Here is a 16,121-nt window from a genome sequence, read left to right as displayed (position 1 = left end):
GCCATTTCCTGCTCGATTAGAAAGCTGAAAGTCGGGGGGGGGGCAAAAAATAACCCACAAACACACACAAAAACCCAAATGCATTAATTTGCCAACAAAACTCAGAATTTTAAGTGAGCGAGCAGGGAGGAGGATGGGTCTGGTGTTGGTTTTCTCACTTTTTTTTAAACTTGGAAAAGTACAGTTGCAGGCCGGCTGTTAGCGTGGTTGGATATTATATCTGATTTAAGTCACTGATTAATCTGTCCCTGGCTGGGAGTTGACTTTCTTCCTGGGACTGTGCCAAGGGAGGCAGCCTTGGAGCCCGTTACTCCCTGTCACAAAAAATATTCTTGCCTTTTCTCTTCTATTTTGTATTTGGCAAATTCCCAGACGCACAAAGTTTTTGAAAACTCTCGATTTGTTGTTTGTTTATTTGCCTCTTTTTTTTTCTCTAAAAAAAAGAAATAAAATAACCGCCTCTGCTCGTTTGAATCTGCCTCCTCGGCGATGCTCGAGCCGGCGGCCACTGTCGCCTAGCAACGGGCCGGGGCTGGCCGCTCGGCCGCCGCTGTTCCCAGCCCACCACTTTACTGCGCAGGCGCCTGCAGTGCAGGGGCCGACGGGAGTTGTAGTTCAGCCCTGACGGTAGCCGCCCTCGATGGAGAGACTGTGGCTGCCCTAGTAGGACTCCAATTCCCGCAGTGCTATTGGCCCTCTCCCTCTCCCTCTCCCTCTCCCTCCCCCACTGAAGAGGGTTGCAAAGTAAACGAATAAGCAAGTTTTAGGTAAGAACAATTGACAGCTGCTGTCCAACGTTTACCTAGGCCAATTTTACAATGCAAAGAGATTAACCAAACAGAGACCTTTAATGTTCAGCGGCAGGGAAACTGTTTACAAAGTTGTCTGCTGAGATTGTTTTGTTGAGTTTGGTAATTTTGTGATGAAGGTTTCAACCGTGGTTTCTTTGGGGATGTTTTAATTATCTGAATTCTCAGATTTACTCATGGCTTAATTCCACTGATTACAAGTAAGATAACCTAAATATTTATTTATGTGTAGTGCTCATCAAGGTGATGATCATTAGTGTTGAGAAATGGCATGTTTTGTATTTTAGATGTAATTCCATCTACCCCCAGTCAGATGCACATAAGCCAAGTAAAATATGCACAGCAAAGTACAGTGTAGAATTTTTCGTTTATATATTTCTGCCTTGCTGGCTTGCTCTTAGGAAAAAAAAATCAAAACTAGTGAACTGCCAATTACTGCTAAGTTGGAAAGAAGACAAAAGCACTCGCATTTCTATTTCACCTTTGTTAACCTCAGGCTGACCCGAAGCATTTTATTACCAATTGGGTACTTTGAATTTCTCATTGATGTAATGTTGGAAATAAAGCAGCAAACTTTCATACTGCTAAGTCTCAGAAACAACAATGTGATAATGACCAGATTATTTGTTTTGGGTGTTAGCTAATGGAGAGATATCAGCTCTTCTTAGAAGTATTGTGGCTTCTTTTCCCTGAACCTGAAAAGGTAGATAAGGCTTGAGATTAATGTCTTGAATGAAAGACTCCTCTGACACACAATGCTGCACTGACATGTTTGGATAGACTATTTGCTCAGATCTCTGGAGTAGAACCTCAATCTAGACTCAGAAAGAAGAGTTTAATCACAAAGCAATAGGTGATTTGAAGTTGGGTCCCATAGTGAAAGGCTTGTGCCCAACCTATGTTGGCATCCGGTTTGTTATTATTTATGAATGATCATTTATAATTCATCTATTATAGTTTGAAGTGCTATTTGATCGTTAATGTAGATTTTCACTTTTCCATATGATACAAGTAGTCTAAAAGCTTCAGTAAAATGTTCTTGTCTGGTGTAAGGCTGGGATATTTTTCAATGGAGCATAGGACGTTGAGAGGTGACCTGATAGAAGTTGATAAAATAATGAGAGGTATAGATAAAGTTGATGGTAGTTGTGTTTTCCCTAGGATGGGGAATTTCAAGACTAGAGGGCACATTTTTAAAGTGAGAGGGGAGAGGTTTAAAAAAGACAGAGGCACATTTTTTTACACAGAGCGTTGTTCAAATATGAAATGAACTTTCTGAGTAAGTGGTGGATGTGGGTACAGTTATAACATTTAAAAGACATTTGGATGGATACATAAAGAGGAAAGGTTTGGGGGGATATGAGCCAGGAGCAGGCAGGTGGGACTAGTTTAGCTTGAGATTATGTTTGGCATCTGGTACTGAAAGGTCTTTTTCCATGCTGTATGACTCTTTGACTCTAATAATGGCACTGATCATGGACAAAATCAAAGGACTACTTTATTTTTAGTAAATTCATGTTTGCAACAAAATTGTGTAGATCTCCAGCTCTACAATTTACATCACAAAAGCAATGTTTGTTGTATGCAATTACACTCCATGTTTGACTTCCAGTTTAATTGTAGATCAAGTTTGCATGGAAATGTATGGCAACATCAGGAGATAATTTTCAACTCCAACATTTCAATGCTTCCAAATTGTTTTTACTGTTGAAGTATGTTACATGCTATGGCTGAAAAATATTTTCTAGCATTGCAACCCTGATCATTAAAGCATTTTATAAAGCTTTAGCCTACACATATTCTGTTGGAATTAATAGTAAAAAGCCAAGATACCCTGTCAAGGCAAAACCCTTCAGTGAGATTGAACAGGGGAGGTAATATAATTGCCAGGCTATTATGCCAGAAACTCAGCTAATGTTCTGGGAACCTGGGTTCAAATCCTGCCACAGCAGATGATGGAATTTGAATTCTATGTTAAAAATATGGATGCAAGGATATAATAATGACCGTAAAACTATTGCCAATGTTGAGGGACACCTATGTGGCTTCCTAATGCCCTTCGAGGGTGGAAGTCTGCCATCCTCATTTGGTCTGAATCCGGAAGCAGGCAGATCTGCGACAATGTGTCAACTGCTACAAAGTCTCAAAAAAGAAATGAAACCAGACTAACTACCTGGTATTGATGATTTGGAAGTGCTGGCGTTTGACTGGGGTGATCAAAATCACACATCAGGTTATAGAGTGGTGCTGGAAAAGCAAGTCAGGCAGTATCCGAGGAGCAGGAAAATCGATGTTTTTTGCCTGAAACGTCGATTTTCCTGCTCCTCAGATGCTGCCTGACCTGCTGTGCTTTTCCAGCACTACCGTAATCTAGATTCTGGTTTCCAGCATCTGCAATCCTCACTTTTGCCTAACATCAGGTTATAGTCCAACAGGTTTATTTGAAAGTACAAGCTTTCAAAGGGCTCCTTTGTCAGGTAGCTAGTGGGCAGGATTAAAGGACACCGAATTTATAGTAAAAGATCAAAGTGTCATACAACTGATATGATGAATTGAACAAACCTAGATTGCTTTTATGTCTTTAATCACTTAGAAAAGGATTGCAGGTTTTGATTCATTAATATGTAAATCCCAAAACTTCTTTCAAGTGACATTCCCAAGATAACTTAATGTTTATAAAGAAAAAGTGACATCTCAGCCCAGACGATGCATTAAAGTGTGAGGTTAGAGTCTGTCTGTATCCCAACAATGAGTCAGACTGGTTTTATTTCCAAAGTAGGAACTGATAAAATCTCATATGGACTGACTACCTGTAGATCGTGTGCTTTTTGAACAAAATAGAATGTATCTGCAAATACAAATCTGCAAGTACAAACTTACTCCATAGACTTATATGTGTGTGTGAGGGAGTGAGAGTGTGTGTGTATATATGGGAGAGATGGAGAGAGTGTGTGAACGCATGAGTGTGCATATGTGAATATGTGCATGTGTGCGCTTGATAGAGTGTGTGCCCAAGTGTGACGGAGTATAGCCTGTGAGAGAGTGTGCATATGGGTGTGTGTGTGGCTGAGAGAGAGCATGTGTATAAGAGAGGGTCTGTGTAAGTGTGTGAGTGTGATCATGTATAAAAGTGTGTATGTATGTATGTATGTGTTTGTGTGAAGTGTATAGTGTAGTGAGGTCACCTGTAGTGTACATGAACCCAAGAAGGCCTATGGAGTATTATCGTTCATTAGCAGAGGGATTGAATTCAAGAGTCGTGAGGTGATGTTGCAGCTGTACAGGACTTTGGTTAGGCCACATTTGGAGTACTGTGTGCAGTTCTGGTCGCCTCACTTTAGGAAAGATGTGGAAGCTTTGGAGAGGGTGCAGAGAAGATTTACCAGGATGTTGCCTGGAATGGAGAGTAGGTCGTACGAGGATAGGTTGAGAGTTCTCGGCCTTTTCTCGTTGGAACGGCGAAGGATGAGGGGTGACTTGATAGAGGTTTATAAGATGATCAGAGGAATAGATAGAGTAGACAGTCAGAAACTTTTTCCCCGGGTACAACAGAGTGTTACAAGGGGACATAAATTTAAGGTGAAGGGTGGAAGGTATAGGGGAGATGTCAGGGGTGGGTTCTTTACCCAGAGAGTGGTGGGGGCATGGAATGCGCTGCCCGAGGGAGTGGTAGAGTCAGATTCATTGGCGACCTTTAAGCGGCATTTGGATAGGTACATGGATGGGTGCTTAATCTAGGATAGAAGTTCGGCACAACATCGTGGGCCGAAGGGCCTGTTCTGTGCTGTATTGTTCTATGTTCTATGTTCTATGTTCTATCCCAGTTGAGGCCATCCTCATGGGTATCGAACGTGGCTATCAGCCTCTTTGTTGTTGTGTATCCCAAAGTCCACCTTGGGGGATGGTCACCCGAAAATCCAAGGCCGAATGTCCTTGATCTCTGAAGTGTTCCCCAACTGGGAATTGTTTGGCAATTGTTGTGTGATGTCCATTTGTACGTTGTAACATCTGCTTGGTCTCACAATATCCCATTTGTATTTGCAGATGAGCATTTGAAACCTCAATACAGGCTAAGGTAAGTAGTTGTTGTCAGGAACAACCGCTTAACAGATATTCTTAATAACTTAGGTGTTAATAAAATGGCTTCTTGATGCAAATAACATGACAAAATAGTTTCTAGGTTGCAAATTGACAATGCTGCTAAAGCTGCATAAAATGGCTTTTAAGTTACTAATTGCTAATTCTATCATAGCTGCATAATTGACTAACCAGAGTCTGCTTCAATAGAGATTAGCAGGCAAAGCTGTCTTTACAGCATAAAAATAACTAGACTGGATAAGACATTACTGGTCATTGTAACTGACCTTCAAATGCAGGTGCAATGGCTCGGTTAGTGAGATAAGGGTGGCCTGAGTACTGGAAAACAAAGTTGGTTCCGAGGAAATATCATTGGACCAAGTAACTGTCAAATAAAGCATTATCATGTATTGATTGGTAATTGTCTGAATGTACTGTGCGATCATGGCCTGTACCTTTCTTTAAGAAAAGTATAAAAATGTCTTTGTTTTAAGCCATGTGTGCAGCTCCTCTGAGGAACATGGAAGTGTATAAACTCTGTGTTTCTGAATGCTCTGAACCTGGCCATATGAAGAAATAAAGAATTAAGTCTGAAAGAACCAGACTGATTGTGAGTGCTTATTGACCGATCACTGAACAGAGAGACCCAACACCCCCTTCCCCGAGGGATCCAGATCTTCACAGATACATTCTATTTTGTTCTAAAAACACACTATCTGTAGGCAGTCTGTCCATGTGACATTTTATTAATTCTTACTTTGGAAATAGAACCTGCCTGACTCATGGCTGGGATACAGACAGACTCTAACCTCACAACTTTAATGCATTGTCTGAGCTGAGATGTCACTTTTGTTTTATGAAACTTTAAGTTATCTTGGGAATGTGACTTGAAAGAAATTCTGGGATTTACATACTAATGAATTGAAACCTGCAGCTTCATCCTAAGTGATTAAACGATCGGTTTGAAAGGATATTGGAACGGGAGGGGGAAGATCCAGTTGTTGTGGTCCACATTGGCACAAAAAACACAGGCAAGGTTAGAAAGGAGGTTTTGTTTGGGGAGTATCAAGCACTAGGAAGGAAATTGAAGCACAGGTCCTTGAGGGTCATAATCTCTGGATTACTGCCAGAGCCACATACTAATTGGCATAGGGATAAGAAAATTAGGGAAGTAAACACATGGCTAAGAGATTAGTGTGGGAAAGAGGGGTTCCATTTCATGGGACATTAGCATCAGTTTTGGAACTGGGGCGATCTGTACTGATGGGACGGTCTCCACCTGAACCAATCTGGAACCAGTGTTCTGGCGCAAAGGATAAAGAGGGTGGTCAGTAGGACTTTAAATTTGTGAGTCGGGGGGAAGGGAAAGGGATAGCACCAGGAGTCTGGAGTCAAGTAGAAAGATAAACACCAGGTTAGCATGTGTACAGGATTTAAGTTCAAGGCAGACTAAGAATGAAGAAATAAGGAAGGATAACTTTGGACATATTACTGGAGATGATGGAAATCATGAGGATAAGAAAATCAGCATTAAGGTGCTTTACCTGAATGTTTGTAGTATTTGTAACAAAGTAAATGAATTAACAGCACAAATCATTGTGAATGATTATGATGTGCTGGCATCACAGAAACGTGGTTGCAAGGGGTCCAGGACCGGCAGTTAAACATCCAAGGATTTACAACTTATCAAAAAGAAGGTGGGCAGGGTTGGCTTGTTGGTTAAGAATGAAATTAAATCTATAGCACTGAATGACATAGGGTCAGTTGATGTGGGGTCTGTGTAGGTGGAGTTGAGGAACCACAAAGGCAAAAAAACCATAGTGGGAGTTATGTACTGACCTCCCAGCAGTGGTCAGGACCAGGAGCGCAACATGTACCAGGAAATAGATAGGGCATGTCAGAAAGGCAAGGTCACAGTGATCATGGGGGACTTCAATATGCAAATGAACTGGTGAATAATGTTGCCAGTGGATCCAAGAAAAAGGAATTCATGGAATGCTTACAGGATGGCTTTTTGGAACACCTTGTGATGGAGTCCATAAAGGAGCAGGCTGTTCTGGAAGCAGAGCTGAGTAGGCAAGACAGTAGAGCAACAATGGCAGGAGTTTCTGAGTATAATTGAGGACACAGTACAGAGGTTAATCCCAAAGAAAAGAAAGATTAATATGGGGGTTGGGGGAGAGGGGAGGAGGAATTAGACAGCTATGGCTGACAAAGGAAGTCGGGAAATGTATCATAGAAAAAGAGACAACCTATAAAGTGGCCAAGAGCACTGGGAAATCAGAAGATTGGGAAGACTACAAAAGCAAACAGAGGAGAATGAAGAGAGAAATAGGGAAGGAGAAAATCAAATATGAAGATAAGCTAGCCAGTAATATTAGAAATAACAGTAAAAGTTTCTTTCAATGCATAAGAAACAAACAAGAGGGAAAAGTAGAAATTGGGTTGCTCTAAATTGATGCAGGAAGGCTCGTGATGGGAGATAACGAAATAGCTGAAGAACCTAATAAATACTTTGTGTCAGTCTTCACAGTGGAGGACATGAGTAATATCCCAACAATTAAGGAGAGTCAAGGGGCAGAGTTGAGAATGGTAGCCATTACAAAAGAGAAAGTGCTAGAAAAGCTAAAAGGTCTAAAAATTGATAAATCTTCTGGCCCGGATGGGCTACATCATAGAGTTCTGAGGGAGGTGGTTGAAGATGTAGCAGAGGCATTGATTGTAATCTTTCAAAAAATCAATGGAGTCAGGGAAAATCCCAGATGATTGGAAAATTGCTGTTGTAACACTCTTATTCAAGAAAGAATCAAGATAAAAGACGGAAAATTATAGGCTGGTTAGCCTAACCTCGGTTATAGGTAAAATTCTAGAATCCATCGTTAAGGATGAGATTTCTAAATTCTTGGAAGTGCAGGGTCAGATTAGAACAAGTCAGCACGGATTTAGTGAGGGGAGGTCATGCCTGGCAATCCTGGAAATAGCTGAAGAACCTAATAAATACTTTGTGTCAGTCTTCACAGTGGAAGACATGAGTAATATCCCAACAATTAAGGAGAGTCAGGGGGCAGAGTTGAGAATGGTAGCCATTACAAAAGAGAAAGTGCTAGAAAAGCTAAAAGGTCTAAAAATTGATAAATCTTCTGGCCCGGATGGGCTACATCATAGAGTTCTGAGGGAGGTGGTTGAAGATGTAGCAGAGGCATTGATTGTAATCTTTCAAAAAATCAATGGAGTCAGGGAAAGTCCCAGATGATTGGAAAATTGCTGTTGTAACACTCTTATTCAAGAAAGGATCAAGATAAAAGACAGAAAATTATAGGCCGGTTAGCCTAACCACGGTTATAGGTAAAATTCTAAAATCCATCATTAAGGATGAGATTTCTAAATTCTTGGAAGTGCAGGGTCAGATTAGAACAAGTCAGCCTGGATTTAATAAGGGGAGGTCATGCCTGACAATCCTAATGGAGTTCTTCGAAGAGCTACTAAGTAGGTTAGACCAGGGAAACCCAGTGGATGTTTTCTACCTAGATTTCCAAAAAAGCTTTTGATAAGGTGCCTCACGGGAGGCTGCTGAGTAAAGTGTGGGCCCGTGGTGTTCGAGATGAGCTACTGGCATGGATTGAGGATTGGATGTCTGACAGAAGGCAGAGAATTGGGATAAAAGGTTCTTTTTCGGAATTCAGCTAGTGACAATTAGTGTCCTGCAGGGTTCAGTGCTGGGGCCAGAGCTGTTCACTTTATATATTAATGATCTGGATGAGGGCATTCTGGCAAAGTTCGCCAATGATATGAAGTTAGGCGGACAGGCAGGTAGTTCTCAGGAGTTGGGGAGGCTGCAGAAAGATTTAGACAGTTTAGGAGAGTGGTCCAGGAATTGGCTGATGAAATTCAACATGAGCAAGTGTGAGGTCTTGCACTTTGGAAAAAAGAATACAGGCATGGACTATTTTCTAAGCGTGAGAAAATTCATAAAGCCAAAGTACAATGAGATCTGGGAGTGCTAGTCCAGGATTCTCTAAAGGTTGACTTGCAGATTGAGTCCTTGGTTAAGGAAGTAAATGTGATGTCATTTCTCTCAAGAATGTTGGGAATGTAAAAACAGCAATGTAATACTGAGACTTTATAAAGCTCTAGTTAGGCCCCATTTAGAATACTGTGTCCAATTCTGGGCCCCAAACTCAGGAAGGCACATATTGGCACAGGAGTGTGTCCAGCGGAGATTCACACGGATGATCCCTGGAATAGTAGACCTAGCATACAATGAAAAGCTGAGGATCCTTTGATTGTATTCATTAGAGATTAGAAGGTTGAGGGGCGATCTACTCGAAACTTACAAGATAATGCATGGCTTAGAAAGGGTGGACACTGGGAATTTGTTCCTGTTAGCCTGTGATACTAGGACCCGTGGACACAGCCTTAGAATTAGAGGGGATCAATTTAGAATGGAAATGAAGCGACGTTTCTTCAGCCAGAGAGTGGTAGGCCTGTGGAATTCATTGCCACGGAGCGCAGTGGAGGCTGGGACGTTAAATGTCTTCAAGGCAGATTGATAAATTCTTGATCTCACAAGGAATTAAGGCTATGGGGAGAGTGCGGGTAAGTGGCATTGAAATGCCCATCAGCCATGATTGAATGGCAGAGTGGACTCGATGGGCCGAATGGCCTTACTTCCATTCCTATATCTTATGGTCTTCTGGACTTAACAGCAATCTAGGTTTATTCAGTACATCATATCACTTGTATGACACTTCGATCCCTTACTATAAACTCTATGACTTTTGATCCTGCCCTACCACCTACCTAATGAAGGAGCAGTGCTCTGAAAGCTTGTACTTCCAAATAAACCTGTTAAACTATAATTTGGTGTTGTGTGATTTTTAACTTTTACCTCTTATTGATCGAGGCATCGGAAGTGACAATTGGAAAACAGCTTTGGCAACCCTACAAAGTCCTCCTTACTAATATCTGAGTGCTAGTGGCAAAATTGGGAAAGCTGTCTCATAGGAGAAAGTGAGGACTGCAGATGCTGGAGATTAGAGCTGAAAATGTGTTGCTGGAAAAGCGCAGCAGGTCAGGCAGCATCCAAGGAACAGGAGAATCGATGTTTCGGGCATCAGCCCTTCTTCAGGAATCCTGAAGAAGGGCTGATACCCGAAACATCGATTCTCCTGTTCCTTGAATGCTGCCTGACCTGCTGTGCTTTTCCAGCAACACATTTTCAGCTCAAAGCTGTCTCATAGACTAGTCAAGCAACAGCTTGACATAATCATAATCATAACTTCATGTAAAGTCCCAGATATCATCATCACCATCCTTGAATATTTTCTGTCCTACTGGCTGAATAACCCAGCAGAAGTGGCTGCACATTGGTATAAGTAAGGAGGGAGCTGCCATGGGAGTCTTCACCATTGACTGTGGACCCCATGAGGGCCATCAGGTTTAACATAAAGAAATCCCCTACTGATTACCACATACTATCCTCCTTCAGCTGATGAATCAGTCACCCTCTATGTTGAACAACACTTGGAGGAAGCATTGAGGATGGAAAGGATGTATAAATATTGCTATACTAGGTGACAGATGGTAAAGGAACCCAGAGAGAAAAACATATTTCACCTCATCTTCATTAATCTGACCTCTACAGATGTATCTGTCGACGACAGTAACAGTAAGAGTGACCACCATACAGTCCCTATCAAGACTGGAAACCCACAACCAGTCTCCATTTCCATCTAGAAGGACAAGAGCAGCAGATACATGGGAACACCATCATCTCCAAGCCACTCCACATCAAGACTTGGAAATATATCACAGTTCCTTCACTATTGCTGGGTCAAAATTCTGGAATTCCTTTCCTGATGGCATTGTGAGTCTACCTACAGCACATGGACTGTAATGGTTCAAAAAGGCAGCTTGGGGTGGGGGGGGGGGGAAGTGGTCAATAAATGCTGGTCACCTAGTGACACCCGCGTCCTACAAGAGAATTTTTTAAAAAAACAGAATCGAGACTAACTGCCTTGTAGTTTCAGGAAGAAAAAGCATGTGTGTAAACATGATCGAGGCCATAAGGATAAGTATTTCCCCTCTCTTCAAAAGGAGTAAATTAATGTTCAAATTACCTTGAAAACAAGTCTATGTCTCTGACAATTTAAGATCTCTTCTGATGGCTTAAAGTGAAGGTGCATTAAATAGGATCATACTAACCCATGCAGACTAAATGTTCCAAGTTCAAGTCCATCCATCCTAATTTGTATCAGGACATTACAATTGGCCTCAGTTTTCCTAGGAAAGGGAATGGGAAAGAGTGTCCCCGTAGGGCAAGTGGTGCAAAGGTAAAAAGGAAAATTTGGGAAGATTACACAAGAAATCTCACTGGGTCACACAGGGAATAGCCCTCAATGAAATTTGATAAAATTGACACTTGATGAGGACTAAGAAAGTAGGATAAACATCGAGTAATAATTGTTAGCTACATATTCCAGTGTGAGGGTGATTTTAACTACCTTGTTTTCTGAACTACAACAATCCAAGGTTGAGACATGTAGCACTGATCAATGTTAATGTTTTCTCACTTCTGTCATCAAATTGTGATGATCAAAAAATGCAATTGTGGCAAAGTCTGCCAAAGAATGTGTATAGTTGAGCAAAAAGGGTGACTGTGTGGGAGACATGTTTCTTTTGGTTGCCAACTGTGATTAAATCTGTTTGTGGAGATTTCATTACATGACTAGACCCACGTTCCAGCCACTATTTGGCTAATACATCTATCCTTTTAATGAACTGCCTTCCTATGCCAATTGGATAGTAAAAATACATTACCAGTTGGATGGTACTTGACTGTGAATCAAAGAGACATGTTATTCTCTAATATGAAATATTTTTCTATCCAGTAAAGAGAAATGTTCAAAGAAAATGACAAACAAAACAAAATCTTTTTTAAATGTCTGCATGATTTTTCTCCAAGGCTGCACACACTAGTGTCTTCAATTCATGGAGACTCCAGCCAAATCCTGAAGGGTTGATGACCCCCATGATTCAATACAGAAAATATAAAGCAATATTTCTGGTAAGAATAAGGGAGGGACATATATCTCAAAGTCATAACATTTTGCATAGAGCAAAAGAGCAAAGAAATCCTGGTGCATTGATGCATGAGTCATTAAAAGAGTCATGCAGGTGAATTGGTCATACTAAGTTGCCCATAGTGTTAGGTGCATTAGTCAGGGGTAAATATAGGGTAGGGAAATAGGTCTGGCTGGGTTACTTTTCGGAGGGTCGGTGTTGAATTGTTGGGCCAAATGGCCTGTTTCCATACTGTAGGGAATCTAATCTAAATATGATATAGAAAGGAAATAGGATCCTCAGTTTGGGATCTAGACCCAGAATATAAAAGCAAGAAGATAATGTTGAACTTGTATATGGATTTTGTCAGGCTACAGTTCAAGTACTGTGTATAGTTTGGGGAAGCCCAGCAAAAGAAGGATATAAAAGCAATGACAAAGCTGCAGGGTGCTTTCAAGCAGGGATAAAGAGTTGTACCTAAGAAGGAAAGACATGCAACTTTAGGACTATTTTCATTAGATTTGGAAAATTGGAAGAATGTTGTTACAGAGGCTCTCAATGTTATGAAGAAATATGATTGGATGAAAAGTGGTTAATTATTCATTTTGGTCAGTAAGACAGTAACAAGAAACTGGTTAGAATGTGGTCTTTTATACCTCAAAATAATATTGAAGAAAACCATGACTTTTTTTCAAAGGGAATAGTAATGGAATGGAATTGCAGAGGAGAATAGTTTATAGTAGATGGTTCATGTGGAAGGAGAAAATCATCAGCATATCTATGGACTATACAATATATGCAATTTTGCTTTGCAGCATTTTATGGTTTCTTCCTTTAATTGGTTGACAAAAATGTTGTCTGGCAAATTATATGTAATTAGAATGTCATACCAAAGCAAGATTGAAGATAACAATGCAAATTGAGTAAAATGAATTAACAAGTGGATTTCTGAATAAATTTGCCCCTAAACATTTATCTGCCATGTGTGTTACTTTTGTGAAAATGTGTGATCAAAAGTATATCATAGATTATGAAAATTAAAAACCACATGTATTCTTAAAATTGTTCCTTCATATTGATTTGGAGATTCTGCTGTTGGACTGGAGTGTACAAAGTTAAAAATCACACAGCACCAGGTTATAGTCCAACAAGTTTATTTGGAAACACTAGCTTTCGGAGCGCTGCTCCTTCATCAAGTGGTTGTGTCCGAAAGCTAGTGCTTCCAAATAAACTGTTGGATTATAACCTGGTGTTGTGTGATTTTTAACTTCTTTCATATTGAACACACATTAAATGCCGGAGTTCATCGTGTGTCAGGTTTATGAAACTGAATCCCAGTGACCACTATGTCTTTGACTGAGCCCTAAATTCTGAGTTAATTCCGTAGATCCATTGGCCTTTTTACCTTCTCACTTCTTTTCAAACTATTTATAAGCTTCTTTTGCTAAGGTGAAATTTAAACAGTAATTATCGATTAACACCATTTGATGGTAATTTGTTTGGGCTAAAATGATAGAGGGAATTTATGTTGAGTAGAATGATTTCCTAAGTGTCTTTTAATGAGCGAGAAGAAGAATCTGTAATATATGCAGCTAATGATAGCCGTGACTAAATAAATATAAACCCACAAAACTTAAATGAAATCAGGATCTGAAATGAGAGAAACTTCATGACATTTTGTAAGTTTAGATAAGATCTCCAAGGAATTAAAAAAACCTTCTCTAACTCAATTATTTAAAGAAGTGCAAGAGATATTCAAGGAAAATATAAAAGGATAACTGCAATATTATTTATCAGGAAAATCTTTAAAATGGTTAAATACAACTGATGGGACATTCAGCAACATGTCAGGAGTGAAATGCTATGTTCAATTAATTTAATGTATTTTTTCACACATATTAGTGTCATTTTGACCCATCCTGGTGACCTAATCATAGGAAAAATATTTCTACCCTTGAGAAATGAACAATCAAATGATTCTAGTTATGAGGAATCCAAGTTATGTGCAGAGGTTATGGAGTTGAGCTTAATAATTTGAGAAAAGATATGACGTAGTGATTTAAATGAAGGTTATAAGAAGATTGACAAACCTGATCAAAGCAAATAGTTCACCATGGCAGAGAGCTGAATTCCCAGAGTACAAAAATTAAAAATCAAGGAGGCGTACCATGATTAATTTGAGTTTTATTTACTTTTGTTCAATTTAAAATGAACTGCATCTGGTAATACCCTTAAACCCCATTGTACCGAGGGAGTGAAAATAGGGGAGTTTTATATAGAGTCACTCCTATACACCTGTTTGTGTTTGATTATAGAGTAGAATAGATGAAAGGCTGAGAAAAATCAGACACAGCTTTCTCTCAGATGGGAGGAAACTACTCTGAAACTTGTACTGGGAAAAGGAGAGAAAATACAGAAGTTTATTGCAAATAAATAGTAAAAACGAGTTGGTTTAAAAATTTGTAACAAACTCTAAAACTTCAACTCCAAAATATGAATAATAATTTGATTTTAAAATTACATTGTTGTATGTTTTATTATAAGTTTGATTCAGAAACCAAGTACCACTTTAAACAATGCATTTTATAGAACCATTTAAATTGGCCATTAAGATGCAGTACTGTCAGAAATAACTGTATATTACATGATTCCCAGCCTGATCTCAAAGCTGAGACAAAGGAATTTCGAACAATCAGTGAAACTCTGGGTACTACTTCAAACAGTCCAGAGATCAAGGCCACGTTACACATTTGTGTAACAGGAGAAAATATGGAGTTTACTATGAATTAAATAGACAAATCCCATATTCAGTCACAATAATGTTAGCAAAAATTTGAAAAGTTTGGATGAAGGAATAAGTCAAACATGGAGAATATAGGATATCACCACATCAATCCTCCTAGTATCCCAGCCACACCACAGCACTGATGTTATTTAGAACAAGCGAAATGTAAAATTAAAAACGTTATCGTCTGGACTTTGTATTATTCATGCCATACCTTTCCCTAGAATCCCAGACCTTTGGCATACAATAAGTTAAGCAACAGTTCATAATTGGAATATGGAATACAATTGAAGATGGCTGAATGAATTCAGCGTTTCTAACTTGGGAAAGGATGGTCGACCTCTTTTCAGTGGGGAGGAACCAAATATTTCATTTCAATTGATAACAGTTTACCATCAACAAGATCTGAATGAAATGTTAATGAAATCAAAATTATTTGTAATTCCAATGTCAAAAAGTACATTTCCATGGTCTTTTATTAATAATTTACCCAGGTCTAATCACTTGTTCTCTATACACAACACAAACTACACTGTCAACTTTATCTTAAATAGATATAACCAATCTGCCAATAATAATATAAGTAAATTGTCCCAGTTAGCTGACATCAATAGTTGATATTCCTGACAAAAATCAATCTTTAAATTGATTAGTTTTCTCTCAGTTCATTAGTTCCTCAATTATTCTGTGCAAAGTCAAAACCTCACCATTGGTCGAGTATAGTATGACGAGATCACGGCAATGTCAGTGAGCTATAGATCAAGTAATTTTGCACAATGACAAATAGAGTCATAGAGATGTACAGCATGGAAACAGACCCTTCAGTCCAACCTATCCATGCCAACCAGATATCCCAACCCAATCTAGTCCCACGTGCCAGCGCCCGGCCCATATGCCTCCAAATCCTTCCTATTCATATACCCATCCAAATGCCTCTTAAATGTTGCAATTGTACCAGCCTCCACCACATCCTCTGGCAGCTCATTCCATACACGTACCACCCTCTGCGTGAAAAAATTGCCCCTTAGGTCTCTTTTATATCTTTCCCCTCTCACCCTAACCTATGCCCTCTAGTTCTGGACTCCCCGACCCCAGGGAAAAGACTTTGTCTATTTATCCTATCCATGCCCCTCATAATTTTGTAAACCTCCATAAGGTCACCCCTCAGCCTCCGACACTCCAGGGAAAGCAGCCCCAGCCTATTCAGCCTCTCCCTGTAGCTTAGATCCTCCAACCCTGGCAACGTCCTTGTAAATCTTTTCTGAACCCTTTCAAGTTCCACAACATCTTTCCAATAGGAAGGAGACCAGAATTGCACACAATATTCCAACAGTGGCCTAACCAATGTCCTGATATGGAACCATAACCTCAGATCATCCAGACTCTCT

The 16,121-nt window shown here is 39.8% G+C and overlaps 1 protein-coding gene across 3 annotated transcripts in view; it reads left to right on the top strand.

Annotated features, from left to right (window-relative positions):
• Window positions 1-688: 688 nt before the first annotated feature.
• The window catches only part of c16h1orf159 (chromosome 16 C1orf159 homolog), a 68,698-nt gene continuing 53,265 nt past the window's right edge, over window positions 689-16,121 (top strand). Inside the window, exons 1-3 of one of the 3 annotated variants that reach the window (XM_072586215.1) lie at window positions 689-767; window positions 4,854-4,884; window positions 10,531-10,752. The gene's annotated coding sequence lies outside the window, so the exon portion shown is untranslated. Of the gene's footprint in view, window positions 768-4,853; window positions 4,885-10,530; window positions 10,753-16,121 lie in introns of those variants that run through there. The other 2 variants (XM_072586211.1, XM_072586213.1) reach the window with 2 other exon arrangements.

Source organism: Chiloscyllium punctatum, chromosome 16, assembly GCF_047496795.1.
Source record: "Chiloscyllium punctatum isolate Juve2018m chromosome 16, sChiPun1.3, whole genome shotgun sequence".
Taxonomy (NCBI): Eukaryota; Metazoa; Chordata; class Chondrichthyes; order Orectolobiformes; family Hemiscylliidae; genus Chiloscyllium; species Chiloscyllium punctatum.
This window is presented reverse-complemented; position numbering and strand designations above follow the sequence as displayed.